The sequence below is a fragment of the Pelophylax lessonae genome (genome assembly GCF_965119305.1).
Source record: "Pelophylax lessonae genome assembly, chromosome: 11".
NCBI classification, from domain to species: Eukaryota; Metazoa; Chordata; class Amphibia; order Anura; family Ranidae; genus Pelophylax; species Pelophylax lessonae.
Genome location: NC_138778.1, coordinates 31,734,079 through 31,754,290, shown reverse-complemented (window position 1 = coordinate 31,754,290; position 20,212 = coordinate 31,734,079). Strand labels below are relative to the sequence as shown.

Below are 20,212 nucleotides of genomic sequence, written 5' to 3'. Positions count from 1 at the left end.
GAACACAATCTTTGTGGGGTGCAGTGAACAAAATCCTTTGTGGGGTGCAGTGAACACAATCTTTTTGGGGTGCAGTGAACAAAATCCTTTTTGGGGTGCAGTGAACAACATCCTTTTTGGGGTGCAGTGAACACAATCTTTTTGGGGTGCAGTGAACAAAATCCTTTGTGGGGTGCAGTGAACACAATCTTTTTGGGGTGCAGTGAACACAATCTTTTTGGGGTGGAGTGAACAACATCCTTTTTGGGGTGCAGTGAACAAAATCCTTTTTGGGGTGCAGTGAACAAAATCATTTTTGGGGTGCAGTGAACACAATCTTTTTGGGGTGCAGTGAACACAATCTTTGTGGGGTGCAGTGAACACAATCTTTTTGGGGTGGAGTGAACAACATCCTTTTTGGGGTGCAGTGAACAACATCCTTTTTGGGGTGCAGTGAACACAATCTTTTTGGGGTGCAGTGAACACAATCTTTGTGGGGTACAGTGAACAGAATCTTTGTGGGGTGCAGTGAACACAATCTTTGGGGGGTACAGTGAACACAATCTTTGTGAGGTGCAGTGAACACAATCTTTGTGGGGTGCAGTGAACACAATCATTGTGGGGTGCAGTGAACTCAATCTTTGTGGGGTACAGTGAACACAATCTCATACTGAAGGTTTGAGGGTGCTGCCTGTTCCATACTCCCCTTACTCCTCATCTAGCCTTTTAGGGGTACAAACAATAGTAATTGGGGCCTAGTGTGGTTGTGTACGTGTGATATACATACACTTTTTTGGGATCATATTTTCTATTCCGCTATTTAATCAAAAACCTTTGGGGATCAGTTAAATTGGGGGATAGTCTGTGTTGGTACGTGTGAGAGAGATCCACCTTTCCAAGTTGTTGGGGTTCATCTCATACTTCTGAAGGTTTGAGGGTGCTGCCTGTTCCATACTCCCCCTACTCCTAGCCTTTTAGGGGTACAAACAATAGTAATTGGGGCCTAGTGTGGTTGTGTACGTGTGATATACATACACTTTTTTGGGATCATATTTTCTATTCCGCTATTTAATCAAAAACCTTTGGGGATCAGTTAAATTGGGGGATAGTCTGTGTTGGTACGTGTGAGAGAGATCCACCTTTCCAAGTTGTTGGGGTTCATCTCATACTTCTGAAGGTTTGAGGGTGCTGCCTGTTCCATACTCCCCCTACTCCTAGCCTTTTAGGGGTACAAACAATAGTAATTGGGGCCTAGTGTGGTTGTGTACGTGTGATATACATACACTTTTTTGGGATCATATTTTCTATTCCGCTATTTAATCAAAAACCTTTGGGGATCAGTTAAATTGGGGGATAGTCTGTGTTGGTACGTGTGAGAGAGATCCACCTTTCCAAGTTGTTGGGGTTCATCTCATACTTCTGAAGGTTTGAGGGTGCTGCCTGTTCCATACTCCCCCTACTCCTAGCCTTTTAGGGGTACAAACAATAGTAATTGGGGCCTAGTGTGGTTGTGTACGTGTGATATACATACACTTTTTTGGGATCATATTTTCTATTCCGCTATTTAATCAAAAACCTTTGGGGATCAGTTAAATTGGGGGATAGTCTGTGTTGGTTCGTGTGAGAGAGATCCACCTTTCCAAGTTGTTGAGGTTCATCTCATACTTCTGAAGGTTTGAGGGTGCTGCCTGTTCCATACTCCCCCTACTCCTAGCCTTTTAGGGGTACAAACAATAGTAATTGGGGCCTAGTGTGGTTGTGTACGTGTGATATACATACACTTTTTTGGGATCATATTTTCTATTCCGCTATTTAATCAAAAACCTTTGGGGATCAGTTAAATTGGGGGATAGTCTGTGTTGGTACGTGTGAGAGAGATCCACCTTTCCAAGTTGTTGGGGTTCATCTCATACTTCTGAAGGTTTGAGGGTGCTGCCTGTTCCATACTCCCCCTACTCCTAGCCTTTTAGGGGTACAAACAATAGTAATTGGGGCCTAGTGTGGTTGTGTACGTGTGATATACATACACTTTTTTGGGATCATATTTTCTATTCCGCTATTTAATCAAAAACCTTTGGGGATCAGTTAAATTGGGGGATAGTCTGTGTTGGTACGTGTGAGAGAGATCCACCTTTCCAAGTTGTTGAGGTTCATCTCATACTTCTGAAGGTTTGAGGGTGCTGCCTGTTCCATACTCCCCCTACTCCTAGCCTTTTAGGGGTACAAACAATAGTAATTGGGGCCTAGTGTGGTTGTGTACGTGTGATATACATACACTTTTTTGGGATCATATTTTCTATTCCGCTATTTAATCAAAAACCTTTGGGGATCAGTTAAATTGGGGGATAGTCTGTGTTACAAACAATAGTAATTGGGGCCTAGTGTGGTTGTGTACGTGTGATATACATACACTTTTTTGGGATCATATTTTCTATTCCGCTATTTAATCAAAAACCTTTGGGGATCAGTTAAATTGGGGGATAGTCTGTGTTGGTACGTGTGAGAGAGATCCACCTTTCCAAGTTGTTGGGGTTCATCTCATACTTCTGAAGGTTTGAGGGTGCTGCCTGTTCCATACCCCCCCTACTCCTCATCTAGCCTTTTAGGGGTACAATAGTAATTGGGGCCTAGTGTGGTTGTGTACGTGTGATATACATACACTTTTTTGGGATCATATTTTCTATTCCGCTATTTAATCAAAAACCTTTGGGGATCAGTTAAATTGGGGGATAGTCTGTGTTGGTACGTGTGAGAGAGATCCACCTTTCCAAGTTGTTGAGGTTCATCTCATACTTCTGAAGGTTTGAGGGTGCTGCCTGTTCCATACCCCCCCTACTCCTCATCTAGCCTTTTAGGGGTACAAACAATAGTAATTGGGGCCTAGTGTGGTTGTGTACGTGCGAGATACATACACTTTTTTTGATCATATTTCCTATTCCGCTATTCAATAAAAACCTTTGAGGATCAATTGAATTGCGGGATAGTCTGTGTCGGTACGTGTGAGAGAGATCCACCTTTCCAAGTTGTTGGGGTTCATCTCATACTTCTGAAGGTTTGAGGGTGCTGCCTGTTCCATACTCCCCCTACTCCTCATCTAGCCTTTTAGGGGTACAAACAATAGTAATTGGGGCCTAGTGTGGTTGTGTACGTGTGATATACATACACTTTTTTTGGATCATATTTTCTATTCCGCTATTCAATAAAAACCTTTCTAGGGCAAGATCTTAAATTACAGAAATATGAGGAGACCGTCAAATAAGGGCCGTGGCCTGGGTCGTGGTGCTGCTGGTAGAGCCCCTGTTGCAAGGAGAGGAGACGCCATGCTGCTGGCATTCCCATCTGACAGCGGGGCCACAGTGGAAGCACAAGGCAGAGGAGGAGGAGGAGGAGGTCGCCAACGCAACCAGGGCACCGCCAGCACCTCAGAAGGCAGGGTTAGCATGGCCGAAATGTGGAAAAGCTTTGTCAGCACGCCACAACAAACAGCAGCACCAGCAGCTCAGATGGAACGTCTTAGCAGGAGGCAGCATTTTACCAACATGGTGGAGCAGTATGTGTGCACACGCCTACATGTAGTGAATGACGGGTCTGCCCCCTTCAACTTCTGGGTCTCCAAATTGGGCACATGGCCTGAGCTTGCCCTTTACGCCTTGGAGGTGCTGGCGTGCCCTGCAGCCAGTGTATTATCTGAACGGGTATTTAGCACGGCTGGGGGCGTTATAACAGACAAGCGCAGCCGCCTGTCCAGAGACAATGTGGACAAGCTCACGTTCATTAAAATGAACCAGGCATGGATCCCACGGGACTTTTCCGTACCTTATGCAGAATAGCAATGGATACCGACCTTACCCACCCATTGTTCCATTTTTGCTCTTTCTCACTCTTTTGGGGTGTACCCTCATTTAAAATTTGTGAAAAGAAGCAGTGTTGGCTACCTCGTCCTCCTCCTCAGGGCCAGATTAATGTAGGGGCTATTGGAGCTGCAGCTCCAGGCCCCTACCTTTTATATAGGCCCCGGGTTGGCCATATTCACTGTTACCGCTCTTCTGTCACTTGTAAACACAGAAGTCTGGCTTCTATGCTCGCTTCCCCAGGCAGCACCCTCAGAACCTCCCCACACAGCGTGAAGGCCGGACAAGGAGGGACAGTTGGCGATGCATGGATGTGTTTATGGGCTTCAGAGACAGCATCCCATGTTGAATTAGGCATGCATGGCTGCACCCTTCCTCCTCTGGGTGCATGGCAAGGCACGGCCCTAAGGCCCTTCAAAATCCTCAGCACCAAGCCCATGATGCTGTTAATCCGGCCCTGGTCCTCCTCCACCGCCGCTTCCACCTACACCGCCCATAGGTGTGCGCAGCCTATTGCATTAAGGTGTGCACCCCAAAGTTGAAATACACATGCATGTGTTTGCCAGCAGGGAGAGTAATGTATCGGGGCCATGTACCTGTAGGCAAGGAGAAATAGAGCAGAGCAGGTCCCAGGGAGATCTTTCCCATCTCCTCACTGGCAATGCTATGTGCCCTAGGTGATTAGGGTGTGCCCAGGCACACCCAGCACACCCTGTGCGCACGCCTATGTCACCGCCACATCCACCACCACCTCAACCTCCCTCCTACTCCATATGGGCCTCGTCCTTCAGAGATGAAGAAGAACATTGTTTTATTTTTCTGTTTTTTTTTGTTGTTTTAAGTTATTTCCCTATCCACATTTGTTTGCAGAGCACTTGCCATGCTCTTAATTACGTTTTGCTGCCATTTGCAGCACTCTAGCCCTTTCCTTTGGTGTTTTAGAGCCATTTTAGTGCCTTAAAGTTCGGGTCCCCATTGACTTCAATGGGGTTCGGTGTCCGGGAAAAGTTCGGTAAAAGTCCGGGACACGGACCCGGACTTTTTTTTAAAGTTCGGCCGAACCCGTCGAACACGGACATCTAGGTGTCCGCTCAACCCTATTTACAACTCCTTTAATATTCAGGAAACGTTACTCTATTTATACGATGTAATTGTATCTTTGTTTATAAAATGTAATCTTTATTGTAAATAGATTTTCTCTAATATGGGATGAGGTTTTCCCCTTTTATCCTAGTCCCAAAATAGTATTTTCCCATGTATAATCTGCATCCCAGCACTGCGCTCTCAGGGAATATAAAAGCAGAAATAGCTATTGCCCAGAGGGACAGGGTGAAGGAATAGAACCCCTGTTTAATTTTTACTGCTGTTTAAAGAGGAAGTAAACTCTTCCTTTTTTTTTTTTTTTTTAGTTTTATTCTTCCCTGCAAAGTAAATGCATAATGTGCATCGCATACTAGCACATTATGTGACACTTATCTCCAAATGACACCCTCGTTGTCCCCGCTGGCGGCCGCATCCATCTTCTGCCGTCTTCCTTCCTGGTCTGCAGACTGCGGCCATGCTACTGGTAGGGAGACATATGACATCACTCCCGCGCATGCACACGGGAGCTGCAGGTCACGGCACAGGGCTCTGAAGAAACGGCAAGGGCGGCTGTTTCTTCAGAGCACATGCGCCAATGATGTCATTGGCTGCATAAAAAGTAAATATCTCCTAAACGGTGCAAGTTTGGAAGATATTTACAGTACCTATAGGTAAGCCTTATTAAAGGCTTACCTATAGGTAAAAGTTCTAAGAGTGGGTTTACAACCTCTTTAACCACTTGCCGACCGCCGCAAGTACATATACTGCGGAGGTCAGCCCCGGCCAGGCAAAGTGACGTACCGGTACGTCACTAGCCTGTCACTGGCTTGTGAGCCAATAGCGGGCGAGCGCGCGCCCGCTGAGGCGCGCGCCCGCCCTGGTTCGTTCCCTAACAAGTCAGTGCGTGTGACCGGCCGACCCGATGTCCGCCGGTCACTCGCGATCGTTCGCCGGGAAGGGAGAAAGGCTGGCGGCTAATGTAAACAAGCCACCTGTCATTCTCCCCTGTGTAAAAATGGAGATCAGACGGTTCTACTATGTAGGACCCTTAATCTCTGTTTTTACACTAGTAGACATGTCCAATCACAGTTAGAAACACGCCCCTAGGACACACTTAACCCCTCCCTCTCCAATATAGTTAACCCCTTCCCTGCCAGTGTCATTTTACAGTAACAGTGCATATGTATAGCACTGATTACTGCAGTAATGTCACTGGTAACCCCAAAAGTATCAAAAATGTCAGTCAAGGGTCCGATCTGTCCGCCGGAATGTCGCAGTCCCGCAAAAAAATCGCAGATCGCCGCCATTACTCGTTAGAAAAAAAAACACCAAGAATGACAAAAATCTTTCCCTTTGTTAGTAAACGCGATAACTTTTGCGCAAACCAATCAAAATAGGCTTTTTGCGATTTTTTTTTACCAAACATATGTAGCATAAAACAAATTGGCCGAAAATTTAAGAAAATTTAGATTTTTACATTTTTTGGGGGGAATTTCATATAAAAAAATGTGAAAAATATTGTTATTTTTGCAAAATTGACGCTTTTTTTTGTTTATAGCGCATGATCAAAAAATTGCACAGGTGATCAAATACCACCAAAAGAAAGCTCTGTTTGTGGGGAAAGAAAAGGACATCAAATTCGTTTAGGTACAGCGTCGCACGACCGCGCAATTGTCCGTTAAAGTCACACAGTAAAAAATCGCAAAAAAACCCCCTGGTCAGGAAGGGGGTAAAATCTTCTGGGGCTTAAGTGGTTAAGTTTCTAAAATCTCTCTATTGGGAAGCATAACAAAAAAACTTTTTTTTTTTTTAAACGTTTCTTTCTCAATTCAAAATGAAAAATAAATCTTTGGCTTGAAATGTACTTTAACCACTTCTGGACCGCCCACCGCATATATACTGCGGCAGGGCGGCCCGGCTGCTCAAAATCACGTATAGATATGTGATTTTATGCAGGAGTTCTCAGGGTTACACGCGCACCACCAGTGCGATTAGACACAGCGGGTCCCGCCGGCCACCCACGATCGTGCAGGAGAATGACAAAACGGCCATCTGCCTATGTAAACAAGACAGACGCTTTTCTGTCACAGAGGAAGAGTAAGATCTTGTATTTCAGCTAAGCTGAAACACACACCTCTCTTTTCCTCTAGTGTATCCATCCCCCCCCACACACACACAGTAAGAAAGCATTCTATGGGAGCACACTTACCCCCTTGATCACCCCTAGTGTTAACCCCTTCCCTGCCAGTGTCATTAGTACAGTGACAGTGCATTTTTTTTAGCACCGATAACTGTATTGGTGTCACTGGCCCTCAAAAAGTGTCACTTAGTGTCAGATTTGACTGCCGCAATGTCGCAGTCCCGCTAAAAATCGCTGATATTTACTATTACGCGCCATTGCTAGTAAAAACAATAAAATATAAATAAAAATGCCATAAATCTATCCCCAAGTTTGTAGACACTATAACTTTTGCACAAACCAATTTAAAATACACTTATTAGGATTTTTTTTTTGTGGCAGAAAACATATTGGCCTAAACTGATGAAAAAATTAGATTTTTAAAAATGTGTTATTGGGATTGTTTTATTGCACATATTAAAAAATATTGTTTTTTTTTTTTTTTTTCTAAATTGTCGTTCTTTTTTTGTGTATAGCACATAAAATAAAAACTGCAGAGGTGATCAAATGCTACCAAAAGAAAGCTCTATTGTGGGGGAAAAAAGACATTGAGTTTATTTGGGTACCGCGCAGTTGTCATTTAAAGCAATGCAGTGCCATATCGTGTGCTTTTGACGCGGCGAGGTCTCCCTCCTCCTTTCCCCGCCGCTGGGCCATTTACAAAGCGCACAGCGCTACGCGCATGCGCATTAGGGAACAGGCTGTGAAGCCGCAAGGCTTCACTACCTGTTCCCCTTACAAGGAATGGCAATGGCAGCACCCGAGAGCAGACTGAGAAATCAGCTGGGGAGCCGACATAGCAATATCCTTGGACAGGTAAGTGTCTTAAAGCGGAGTTCCACCCAAAAGTGGAACTTCTGCTCTTTTGTTTCCTCCCCCTCTCCAGTGCCACATTTGGCACCTTTCAGGGGGGAGGGTGGGGGGAACAGGTACCTGTTTTTGACAGGTACCCTTCCCCAGTTCCGGGATACGGCGCCGCGGCACCGTCCCTCGGAAGTTCGGCCCCCTCCTCCACCACCGAGCCAATAGGAATGCGCAATGCATATACTCGAAAAAGTAAATACGCACAAATACATACAAAAAAGAGTTTGAAAATGTAGACGCTCAAACAGGAGTATCATGTGCAAGAGATCTAAAGGCGGGACGCCCCTGAGCACAAAGTGAAGAGTATAGTGGCCAATAAATAATACATGGAGAAATAAAAAATGTTGGTGCTCTTTCACACATATGGTCCGATCAGTTTTTCAGGCAGACCTGATCGGATGCTCCATGCATCCCCATGGGGCAGCGGATGTCAGCGGAGACATGTCCGCTGCCATCCAATCTGATCCTGTCCGTCAAATCCGGACAGATGGAAACCCTATTTTCCATCCTTCTGGAGGATCAGATTGGATGAGAATGGACAGGCGATCCTTTCTCATCCGATTCCCCCATAGAGGACAGCGGGGATCTCACAGCTCCGTCTCCGCACACAGAGCGGAAACGGAGCTGTCATCCGCCTGCTCAGCGGGGATCGCCGGATCGATCCCCCGCTGAGCAGAACAGAGTCCGTTGGCGGAACGGACAGGTGTGAAAGGACCCTTAATTGCCTATGCACACAGATGGGTAAACAAGCGTTGTGCATTCTTTAGGGCTCTTTCACACGGTCCGCCTCCGTAGGCGGATCCGTGCTGCTCAGCGGGGATCGATCTGTGATCCCCACTGAGCCGGTGGATGACAGCTCCGTTTCCGCTTGCAGTGCGGAGAGGGAGGTGTCACAGCCCCCGCTGCTCTCTATGGGGAATCGGATGAGAGCAGACCGCCTGTCCGCTCTCATCCGATCCCATCCGATCCGATCCCCAGGACAGATGGAAAATAGGGTTTCCATCCGTCCGGATTTCACGGACAGGATCGGATGCGGATGGCAGCGGACATGTCACCGCTGACATCCGCTGCTCCATAGGGCTGAATGGGGCATCCGATCAGATCCGCCTAAAAAACTGAGAGGCGGATCTGATCGGACCGCCCATGTGAAAGAGCCCTTAGTAAAAATAAAAAAAATAGAACAAATTGCTTCTTTGGGCAGTAATTTATGCCTCATGCACGCAAATGTACACAAATGTCCATTTACATACTGTGCAGAATCAGAACGCGAGGACACGTTTTTGTGCATGTGCACGAAAATTAGTGCATTTGCGTGTAACCGCGAGAACGCATATACGCAAAAATGTAAATACGCACAAATACATGCAAAAAAAAAAAAGTCTGAAAAAGTAGATACTCAAAGAGAAGTATCATGTGCAAGAGGTCTAATGGTGGGACGCCCCTGAGCAAAAAAAGTGAATAGTATAGTGGCCAAAAAAAAAAACATGGAGAAATAGAAAGATTTGGTGAGCTCCAAGAAGAGATTATTTCACAAGAACTGCAGGCTTTGATCGGACTCGTAAAAAAAATGGCCAATCCTAGGAGTGGAATATGAATATCATATATACATTAATAGGACACAATTAATGGGTCCCCCATGTGCGGCAGCAAGATGTATAACAGCTGGATCAAAGCTCTTCTAGGGCTAATGCAAAGCAGACATACAATGTTTCCAGCTGTGATTTCAGTGGATTTTACTGCATATTCCGTGAACATTGGAACCAGTCTGTCAGAGACAATATATTGAGAAAGAAACATTCCAGCTGTATAATCTCTGGAGTGCTCCATTTCTAGCACTGTGATAACTTACATACAGTATATGCCTTTCTGTTACAACTACAACTTTGAAGAACGCTTCTAAGCACCAGGCCCAGACCCCTATTTTGACTACAAGGCAGGGGTCTTCAAATGTTTTAACCACTTTACCCTGGAAGATTTACCCCCCTTCATGACCAGGCCATTTTTAGCGATACAGCACTGCGTTACTTTAATTGATAATTGTGCAGTCGTGCAACGCTGTACCCAAATGAAATAGATGTATTCTTTTTTTCTCACAAATAGAGCTTTCTTTTGCTGGTGTTTGATCACCTGTGTGGTTTTTATTTTTTGCACTAGAAACAAAAAAAGACAACGATTTTGAAAAGAAAAAAACAATATCAAAGTCAAGTCAAGTCAAAGTCAGATCTACTTTATTGTCAATTCTTCCACATGTACAATACATACATACAGAGAATCGAAATTACGTTACTCTTAGACCCCCGGTGCATACAGATAACACTAACAATATAGCCTAAAAATCGAAAACCGCAAAAAAATAAATAAAAATAAGGTTAAAATAAAAAAAAATTTGTTTGCGTTATGCTATAAAAAAATGTAAAAAATCTAATTTCTTCATAAGTTTAGGCCAATACCGTATATACTCGAGTATAAGCCGACTTTTTCAGCACGTTTTTTTATTCTGAAAAAGCCCCCCTTGGCTTATACTCGAGTCACGTTCTCATTTACCTGTTCTCCGGTCAGTGCGCATGCACCACCACTGCTCGGGAAGCTCGTACACGTTTGGCTATTCCTGAGCAGACGGCGCATGCGCGGTGATGTGTTGGCGCCAGGCGGCGCCATTTTTAAATGTAAGGTGCCTTACTGAAAGGTAAGTGAGACAACTCCTCAGTCCCTGCGTCTCCTCAGGAGATGCAGTGCTGCCGGCATGGTACAGGAGATTCTCCTGTACCATGCCGGCAGCCCTGCATCTCCTGTACCATGCCTGTACCATCTCCTGTGCCATGCCTGTACCATCTCCTGTGCCATGTCTGTACCATCTCCTGTGCCATGCCTGTACCATCTCCTGTACCATACCTGTACCATCTCCTATACCATGCCTGAACCATCTCCTATACCATGCCTGAACCATCTCCTGTCCCATGCCTGTACCATCTCCTGTACCATGCCTGTACCATCTCCTGTACCATGCCTGTACCATCTCCTGTGCCATGCCTGTACCATCTCCTGTACCATACCTGAACTATCTCCTATACCATGCCTGAACCATCTCCTATACCATGCCTGTACCATCTCCTGTACCATGCCTGTACCATCTTCTGTACCATGCCCACAGCCCTGCATCTCCTGTACCATGCCCACAGCCCTGCATCTCCTGTACTATGTCCGCAGCCCCTATTTTTGGTCTCGTGGTGGTCCAGTAGCTGCTGCATTTCCCACCCTAGGCTTATACTCGAGTCAATACTTTTTCCCAGTTTTTTGTGATAAAATGATGTTCCTCGGCTTATATTCGGGTCGGCTTATACTTGAGTATATACGGCATATATTCTGCTACATATTTTTTGTAAAAAAAATCCCAATAGGTGTATATTGATTTGTTTGTGCAAAAGTTATAGCCTCTACAAACTGTGGTATATATTTATTGAATTTTCATTTTTTTTTTTTTTTTTTTTTACTAGTAATGGCAGTGATCAGCGATTTTTTGCAGGACTGCGACATTGACGCAGACAAATCTACCACTAAGTGACACTTTTTGGGGACCAGTGACACTAATACAGTGATCAGTGCTAAAAAATATGCACTGTCACTGTACTAATGGCACTGGCAGGGAAGGGGTTCCCATTAGGGGCAATCAAATAGTTAAGTGTGCTCCTAGAAGTGCTTTCTAACTGTGTGGGGGATTCCTTGACTGGGGGAAGACAGAGATATGTGTTCCTGCTCATCAGGAACACCCTCTCACAAAACGGCGGCCTGCCTTGTTTACATAGGTAGACAGCTGTTCTGCCTCTCCTGAGAGTGATCTGCCTGTCCCAGTGGACATCACAGACCCGCTGGTTCGCTCCTGCTGTGTCCCAGTGGGTCACCAGCGGTGTGTGCAAATGCCCCAGACCTAGACCTAGACAGGTACATGATTTCGAGCAGGAGGGCCACCCTGCTGAAGTCTTGGTGTTCAGTGGAAAAAAATAAAACAATAAAGCCCCTGAGGCCAGTAGGAGAAGTAGAAATGCCCCTTCATTGGTTTCGGTGGAAAAAATAATGCCCCTATCCAGAGGCGTAACTAGAACCTTCAGGGCCCCGATGCAAGAAACCATGAAGGGCCGGGGCCCTTCCCTTCAAGCCCGGGGCTCTTCCCACTAATCCTGGGGCTCTTTAATCTCATTGCATGGCCTTTTATTATGGTCCCGCATCAGGATCCTTTCACAAGTTCTGCAGTGGGCCCCCTTCCTGCAATCTTGGGGCCTCCCCACAGTGGTGAAATGCCAGGGCCCGGTCGCAAGTGTGACCTTTGAGATCCTAGAAGTTCACCCACTGGTTTGCTACCGGGCCCCCTGGAGCATGGGGCCCGGTAGCGATTGCAACCCCTGCAACCCCTGTAGTTACGCCCCTGCCCCTATCGTTGGTGTTAGTGGGAGGAATATTTTCCTGCTGTTGTCAGTAGGAGGAATGGTGGCCCACCGTTGGTGTCAGTGGGAAGAACAATGCCCAACTGTTGGTTTGAGAGGAAGGGATAGTGCCTCATCATTGGTGTCAGTGGAAGGAATAGTGCCTCATCATTGGTGTCAGTGGAAGGAATAGTGCCCCATCATTGGTGTCAGTGGAAGGAATAGTGCCTCATTATTGGTATCTGGGAGGAATAGTGCCCCATTGTTGATGTCAGTGAGAGGAATAGTACCCCATCATCGATGTCAATGGGAAGAACAGTGTTCTAATGTTTATATCAGTTTGAGGAATAGTTCCCCATCATTGGTGTCAGTGGAAACAACAGTGACTGTTGAGATGAGAGGAAGTAATAGTGCCCCATCATTGGTGTCAGTGGGAGGAATAGTGCCCTAAAAGCTAGATAAAGGCAAGCAAAGGTTCATATCCAGCCCTTGGGCCACAGTTTGGAGATCAATGTAATAAGGGCTGGAAAATCAAAGAGCATATGTAGATGCAGGGCTTTTATTCTCAGAAAATAGGTGCAGGAACCCAACCACAACCTCCCTCAAAACTCCCCTCTCCCCCCTCCCCACACACCCTCCAAACCGCATCAAATAGTGGGGGTTGTCAAAGTTCACTAACAATGGAAGAGTCTTAAAGCGGTATTAAATACCAGGAGTGTATTACGTACAGAGTGCAGACTTTGGGATGTGTTACATATAGTGTACAGAATTCAGGGGTGCGCTAGGTACAAAGTTCGGGGGTGCGCTTTTTACATAGTGCAGAGTTCAGGGGTGCACTACATACAGAGTGCAGAGTTCAGGGGTGCACTACATACAGAGTGCAGAGTTCAGGGGTGCACTACATACATAGTGCAGAGTTCAGGGGTGCACTACATACAGAGTGCAGAGTTCAGGGGTGCACTACACATAGAGTGCAGAGTTTAGCCTTCTTCCACAGCTGCTTACCTTTGCATCTTCTGTCCTTATCTGACTTTAATCCCTCTTCAGCTCTTACCTCTGCATGCAACCCCCCCTCTCCATTCCCCTTATCTTCTTCCTCCCTCCTTAAAAGCTCCACCATCTTCCACATGTCTTACTTGTGTTGCTGTGTTAAGCTGAAGCACCCAGCCGTCTCTAGTACCTCCCCGCACACTCACTGTAGGTGGCTCTGCCTGTCTCATTGCAGAAAGATCATCCAGTGGGGGTGTTGGGATCTGCACTGCACCGCAGACATCTGCATCTCCCTTGTGCCCATTCTGCACTCAGAGGGGGGCGCTCAGGAGATCAGATCTGTGGGAGCCATTTGGAGGCAAGCTGTCACATGTAAACACAGAAGCCGGATTTGTTTACAAGTGATAGTGGTGAGAAGGGAGCAGAGGGCCTGACCCAGAGGTGGTGGAACCTCTTGGTTGGAGTTCCACCAAGTTCCAGCTGAAAAAAAGCCCTGTGTAGATGCATGTTTTAGCAAAAGCCCAGGGTCCCAAAAGGCCCAGACCACATTTTAATGGCAGGTGCTGGAACACTTGTACCAGCTCACGGCACCATGCCAACACTATCTGGTGAAATGATCTCGTGCCTGCATAGTTCTGGCAGGGAGAACAGGCAACGGGAGCAGTGTCAGAGACAGAGCATGCAATGCCAAGCCGCTGCAAGCAAAGCCAACAGAATACTGGGATGCATAAAAAAGGGGATTCACTCCAGAAATAAAGAGATTATTCTCCCGCACTACAAGACTCTGGTCTGGCCACATCTGGAGTATGCCGTCCAGTTCTGGGCACCGGTCCTCAGGAAGGATGTGCTGGAACTAGAAAGAGTCCAGAGAAGGGCAACAAAAATAATTAGGGGAATGGAGGACATCAGCTATGAGGAAAGACTACAAGCACTGAACTTATTCTCTCTGGAGAAGAGACGATTGAGGGGGGATATGATATCAATGTACAAATATTGTTCCGGCGACCCTAGCATAAGGAACAATCTATTCAGAGAAAGGGAATACAATAAGACACGTGGCCACTCAGTAAAACTAGAGGAAAGGCAGTTTAACCTAAAAGTACATAAGGGGTTCTTCACTGTAAGAGCGGTAAGGATGTGGAATTCTCTTCCACAAGCAGTGGTATGAGCAGGGAACATCAATAGTTTCAAAAAACTAATGGATGGGCACCTTAAAGACCACAACATACAGGGGTATACGATGTACGGTTAACAGCAAACACACACACACATCATAGGTTGAACTGGGGGGACTGATGTCTTTTTTCAACCTCACTAACTATGTAACTATGTAACTAAGAGCACCACTAAGTGATCCACCAAAACAAATGATTTCCAGTGCTTTTTTTTTTACCTTTACGCACATATTTGGGAATGGTGTTAGAAACTCTTTTACACCACGTTAAAAATCAAGTTTGATTTAGGGATCCTTCAAAGAAAACCTTTCATGAATGAAATATGTGGGCTGCCTCTGCTCCTTTAGAAAAGAAGATAAATGATCAAGTTGACCCCGCTCCTCTGGCTGTAGAACTCAAGGTTATGCAACTAGCATTTTCAGAAGGAAAATTTGGCCTTCACAAACAAAACTGTGCCGAGAGAAATACCTAGGCCGCTTTTGCTGTCCACTGACCCAGGACAAGTATGCAAATCAAGTGTTCCGACCTTGTAATCTGCAAATTTGTTCCAGGGTAGTTTCTAAGAAAGTTCTGAGGCCAGAAACAGCCAGAATGTCAGCCTTGGTAGACTCTGGGCTGCTGTTAGAAATCATGGGGCCTGGTAGAGCCTTCACACACAATATTCTCCATGCACACGTTCAAGATAACTGGCTGCTCAGTGATGCTGGGTGCTGTAATAACCATAGGTTGGAAACTGTGGATACTTGAAGTGAAGAAAATGTCATCAGCACACCAAGCATTCCTCGAAAGGGTCCAAAGCCTTATTGCATGGTTACATGATAAATATAAAGCAACATTTTGGAGCCACGCAGGGTCCCTTCATCAGGCTTTGGAGCCTTTTGAGGAATCCTTGGTGTGCTGATGAAATTTTTTCCCTTAGAGCCTTCTTGACGGGGCCCCCCCCCAACCTCGCCTCCACCCCTGAGGGGCAGCGGAACAGCAGCACTGACTTTATCCGCCTACGCCCCGAAAAAAAAAAAAATGTCCCTCCCTCTGGGCCCCTCTGTTGACATGAAATGAAAATGGAAATAAAATGATAGAAATGAAAGTCAAAACACTTTTGTATAGATATAAAAAACCCATTATAAACACTCTTTTTTACCTTTAAGTGATCACATTCCCTAGAGGAGGAGAAACAGCATCACACTGATCTTCCCAGTGAATGGCTGTGCAGCGGTGGTTTGTGGGGGGAGGGGGGTTGTCAGGACAAGTCTGATCATTGGAGGAGAGCAAGCTGAGTTCCCAGCACAGCTAGAGAACTGATCATGATGTGTTCTCCTGCTTAGTGGGGTCAGTTTTTAATAGGAAAGTAGGGGGACTGGCAGGAACACCAGGGATTTCACACAAAGGAAGCAATACAAAGAGAACAGGATAGTTTCTCATACAGGCACATGGTACAGCAGGCACATATCAGGAATATGAAGTGTTGGGGTGATAAAAACACTTTAGCCTGGGTTCACACTATTGTGATGAGAAACCAGCATGATTCCAGGTTCCCGCATCGTAATTCCCTTGCAGGCAGCTGCAGTTGTCAATGCAAAGTTATTGACACCGCAGATCGGTTTGCAAATCGCAGTGCAAACTGTGAAGTTGGACAGGAATCAGATCACATGCAATCCGATTCCAGTGCGGGGAAATAAAAAGTTCCTGCAGCATTTTCGTGCCAATGCAATGTGAGTTCAGCCATACAAACTATATGGCTATATTTGCATCGCACAGACGTCGCATGTGATCTGCTCAGCAATGCGGTGGGAATCACATGCGATGTCTGTGTTCGTAATAGTGTGAACCCAGACTAAGTAGTCTAGTAAAATCAATGTATTCTCTGGGCAGAAATGAACAATAAAGCTGTCCTGGGCCCCCCTTTTTAGCTGATGAGGCCTGGCCTGGCTCTGATGAAGAGGGTTCTCCCTTGAAATGCGTTAACCCTACCAGTGCGGACGCCATCCTCTCCTTCTGCAGTACTGATAGAATCCTTGTCCTGGAAGTCACCTGACTGTACTAGGAATTTATATGGGTATTTACAGCATGCGTTGTATGATGTATGACACTCTATTTTACCTTCAATAAATCTTTTATGATATTGCAGTAGGACGTTGCGCCCTTCTCTTGTTTTTGTTGTTTCCCAACAGAACAGGACCAGTTGTACAGCCTTATCAGTGGCCCAGGGTAGACTATATAGATATTTCAGCAAAAGGTTTCCTTGAAGGGCTTCCCGCTCCTTTCAAATACAACCAATGTGTTTGGGTGGGGGGGGGGGGGTAGCTTCCCGCTTCTTACAGATAGAGCCAATGTGTTTGGTGGGGGGGAAGTTTTCCGCTCCTTTAAGATACAGCCAATGTGTTTGGGGGGGCTTCCCGCTCCTTTCAGATACAGCCAATGTGTTTCGGGGGGGGGAGCTTTCCGCTCCTTACAGATACAGCCAATGTGTTTTGGGGGGGGGGGGGGGCTTCCCGCTCCTTTCAGATACAGCCAATGTGTTTTGGGGGGGGGGCTTCCCGCTCCTTTCAGATACAGCCAATGTATTTCGGGGGGGGGGGGGGGAGCTTCCCGCTCCTTTTATAAATTTAGAAGTCCCTTTAGGGGACTTTGGTGAAATATTAATGGTTTAAACAGAGGGAATCTGAGCCATACAGGGTGATTATGGTGTGCCCAGGCACACCCAATGCGCATGCCTTTTTTTTTATTGCACCTGATGTTCAGTTTTTGAAAATAATGTGTTTGTATGCATGTAAGGTACAGAGACCTTAGATTGTAAGCTCCTTGAGAGTAGAGGCTGGTGTGAATGTACAATATGTAAAGCTCTGCATATATTGTTGCTGCTAGTAAAAAAATACCTGTAATAATATAGTCTCCTGAAGTCGATAACTTCAAACTCAACTGCAGGAAAAATATACATTTTTTCCCAGTGGCTACTGTCAGTTCTAAAATTCCATTACAATAAAGATATGTGCAAGGCCGCTGATAGGGGGGCCACCAGTCCACCTGTAGGGGGCCCGGGCACACAGGGGGGCCCGAACGGCAGAGGAAATCAGTGCAGTCAGACAGAGGGGCAAATACAGGATGCCCTGTGAGGCTCTCTGCAGCAGCTGAATACCGATTTCTCTCCCCCCGGCTTTCAGCTGTTGCAGGGAGAGACACAGACCCAGTCCCCACACAGAAGCTGCTAAAAAAATAACAAATTGTAAAAAAAATAATAAAAAAAAATGTAAAATAAAATTATTGTAAACCATTTAAACTTTTTTTTAATTATAAAATGTTTTTTTGAAAATATAAAAAAAAAATAAAAATAAAAAAAAGCCTTATTTACACAGCTTCTTTGTTATCTTTGTGTCCTCTAAGAACGATTTTAGTATATTTTTTGTGAAAATGTTGTTTTTATATATGTACGAGGGGGGCCCTGCCAGGTAGGCTGTACGGGGCCCCGTGATTTCTATCAGCAGCCCTGGATATGTGTACAGATATAATACAACTAAAAGCCATGCCAGCCGTTCATCAAGTTAATAATCTTTGGATTAAAAGAGAATTAAAGCCATATAAATAAAGCAGCCAATTATTAAATCATCCCTACAGGAAAACATTAGCTCACCAAAAAGAATTTTAGTTGACGGAGACTGCAGCTACAGAGGCATCCCATAGAGAAGAACAAGAGCTGGGCACTCAGATGACTTAGCAATAAACTGCATCTGTGCAAAACAACCTACCACCGAAAAAAACAACAAAAAAAAAAAAAAAACAACCCGTACAGCCTGAGCCGAGGAATATAAATCTGTTGCTTCACTACCCCTGCAACTTTTTCTTGGAGAATAATAGTACATAACACAACCTCTTATCTTTACAACCCTGACAGAAATTTGACATAAAACATGACAACTATGAAAAAAAGCATATAAACTGCATGTTGCCATATAAAACCCAAAGTATCAAAGCCGACCTCGCAGGAGTTTAGGGCTAATCTTTATAGCGTCCATATAGCTCTTCTAATAGGGAACACTGCTATCACCATAAGTAAAAAAAAAAAAAGGACTTGTTTACTAAAGCTGTTCACAGAGCATCAATTGTGGTTACCCATGGCAGCCAAGGTGCGCCTATCCATAAAAAAAAAAAAAAAAATACAAAAATTAAAAATCTGTGATTGGCTGCTATGGATAACCATACTGTGCTTTTTGACTTATTTAAAAGGACAGCACCTAATGAAGCCTACATGGACATTCCACCGTGACTGCCTAGCAACCAAACTGTTTACACATATTTGAACTCATTAAAGGCTCATTGAAATCAGACGCAGTTGGGTGCACTTTTTTTTTTTTCTTTAATGCATCCTGAGCACATGCACAATAAAATCAATGTTTTCTAATCATCCTAGTTCATACCATTGCATTAAAAAAAAAAAAAAATATAGCAGCATGCATTTTTTTCACGCATGTAAACGGAATGCACATTTGAGCAAAAAAAAAACCTTAGCATACTATAGATTTTTTCGTGAAGAAAAAAAAAATACACACCACAAACGCAATTACAAACATATATAAACGTGCACGCAGAACTACACACTGAACGCAGGGATTGTTGTGTAAACAGGTCCAAGATGTATTTTACACCTACTATGCTTTGTAAATTCTTTACAAAAAAAAATAAAATGTACATTGAATCTTTATAAGACTGAGTAACAAAAATAAAATAAAATTACAATAAATCTTTATAAGGCTAAGCAGCAAAAATAAAATAAGATGAAATCTGTAGAACGCTAAGTAGCCAAAATAAAATACGTAGAAATCTGTATAATGCTAAGTAACCAAAATAAAATTAAAGCAATAGAATACTAAGTAGCCAATATATATATATATATATATATATATATATATATATATATATATATATAAATATATATATATATATATATATATATATATAAAGTAATCTGCTTAATAATAAGTATCTAAAATATAAATAGATATGTCAAATAACACAGTATTATATAAGCAGCTACAATAGTGTATTTCCAATAAATATGCAGCATTTGTTACATATTACTGTATGACACTGCAAAATATAGCAACAGAAAAATAAAGTTTTTTTTTTTTTTTCTTACAATAAACTATCAAATGCACTCATTAATCTTTCAGTGAACTTTTGTTAAAAATATTTTATGATTGCTAAAAAAAAGTAAAAAAAAAAAATCTTATGCAGAAATAATATAACAGTAGGACAAGCAAATAGCTCTGCATCCAATATAGGGAAAAATACAATGAGGCAAAACTGGCTGCAAAATTTAAAGTGCCTGCGCGACTTTTTTTTTTTAAAGTACTGCTTGAGAGAGGCTATAATCGCTCCAGTCAACAACATGAGATCCTTACCTTTCCATAGCCAGACTGCAACTGAACTGAGTCAGACACATGTACAAAAAAAAAAAAAAAACTGCCAGTGGATGCAAATCACACACACTGTAAGGGACTGTCTTCAAACTGCAGGCTGGTTTGCAGGGGAAATCAGTAAGGGACAAAGTGTAAATGTATGATTATTACGAAATCTGACTCGTTACGTACATCAGGAGATACAATAAAAAATGTCATTTTTCTTGCTTGTTATATATAATTGCTGTCTACTTATATTTTTGAAACTCAAGAAAATAAA

General features: G+C 44.2%; 1 protein-coding gene across 2 annotated transcripts in view; it reads right to left on the bottom strand.

Moving 5' to 3' along the window:
* TMEM100 (transmembrane protein 100) overlaps nucleotides 1-19,966 on the bottom strand; it is a 55,204-nt gene extending 35,238 nt beyond the window's left edge. The window contains exon 1 of one of the 2 annotated variants that reach the window (XM_082272531.1): nucleotides 19,936-19,966. The gene's annotated coding sequence lies outside the window, so the exon portion shown is untranslated. Of the gene's footprint in view, nucleotides 1-18,167; nucleotides 18,189-19,935 lie in introns of those variants that run through there. The other variant, XM_082272532.1, reaches the window with a different exon arrangement.
* Nucleotides 19,967-20,212: the final 246 nt, after the last annotated feature.